Source organism: Megascapheus bottae, chromosome 12 (genome assembly GCF_031878675.1).
Source record: "Megascapheus bottae isolate mThoBot1 chromosome 12, mThoBot2.hap1, whole genome shotgun sequence".
In the NCBI taxonomy this organism is placed as follows: Eukaryota; Metazoa; Chordata; class Mammalia; order Rodentia; family Geomyidae; genus Megascapheus; species Megascapheus bottae.
Genome location: NC_143520.1, coordinates 55,309,473 through 55,311,008, shown reverse-complemented (window position 1 = coordinate 55,311,008; position 1,536 = coordinate 55,309,473).

Below are 1,536 nucleotides of genomic sequence, written 5' to 3'. Positions count from 1 at the left end.
TCTTAGGGTAAGAATGTGCCTGCATAGTTTCCTGTCCTAAGGGCAACATTTTGTAAATTAGGTTACTAAGCAATGCATGCCTGCTGGTGTGGATATGCAAGACCTCCTACCCCAAGCAGTACCCCAACCCCCTCTTGCCTCTCCTGAAGAGGTATATAAACCCCTGTGTGAAAAATAAAATTCGCAGCTTGATCAGAACACTTGTCTTGCTGCCTTCTTCGTGTCTCCTGTCACTTTCATTCCTCCCTCTAGGTTCTTGGCCCTAGTTGACGTCCCGCTGGACAGGACAAATGGCGCCCAATGTGCGGCTTGAGTGCCTGCAAGGCTGAGGAACACTGTCTTCCAGGAAAACTTGGATCCAAGTGATTGTGTGACCAGCTCAGAGTGGCCCGCTCGAGACATCTCGGTCAACGCTGAGAGTGACGACTACGGCGCAAGATAAGTGACTGGCCATGGGACAGGCATCATCGTCACAGGAATTGTTCATTTCAGGTTTAAAAGAGGCTCTCAAGACACGAGGAACTTGGGTTAAAAAGAAAGACTTAAAGGCATTTTTCGATTACCTAGGAGAATTATGTCCTTCGTTCCCCAAGGAGGGAACGATTAATGAGGTTAAATGGCAAAGAGTTGGGAACTGTTTAAATGATTAAGAAGATTCATGTTTTTATAAGAATTTTCATGTAGTTATTGCAATTGTGGTCAAATAAGGAACATTTTCTGCTTGAAACTATAAATAGTGCATGCTTGGCCATGTATACTGTAAATAGCCTTTACCAAATGTATTTGACAAGGAATTGTTTTTATGTAGATAAAATGATCATTGATCTTAAAGATTGCTTTTTTACAATTCCCCTACACCCTGATGATATTTTGTTGGTGGCTCAGGACAGGTCAGATCTAGATTTCAGATCTCCAGGCTGAGAAGGTCTGGGAGGCCTTAACATGGTCCGCGTTAATAGCAGCCATTCTTTTCAATTGGGCCACATGGGACCGCGTATAGCTCCTGGTTAGAAGGAGGAAGATTAACTTGGGAGAGGACCCTCCCCTCAGGGTCTATCCAACTTTGTCTGCCCTTAAGGCCTGCTTCTATCCTGGCTCAGTTACATCTAGGGCCAAGGAAACTTTAAATAAGGAGCGCTCAGAGTTGTGGAGAGTTGGCCCTCCCGCTGCTCAGGAAAAAAAAGGGGGTTTAGAGCCTCACCCTGAGGAGGGATTTTTGGGCCCCTTTGATCCTGGGATCGGGCCCCAGAGCCCTACACCAAGTGCTCCTGCCCCGGAATTTGCAGCAGACAATTGGGGGACAGAGCGGCCTCCGCCATTTTACTATCCATCTTCCCACGCCTCACCTCCTGTTAAACCGGAAGAGGAGGTTAACCCGCCATATCGCGGCAGCTCCTCCCCTGAACGGAAAGGGCAGGTCAAGCCGCCATTTTACTCCTCCCCACCATGCTTGGTAAATGCTAACCCTGGGTGCAATAGACCCACCCTAAAAGAGCTTAAGAAAGCAGTCTCCAAAAATGGGCCTAATTCGCCCTG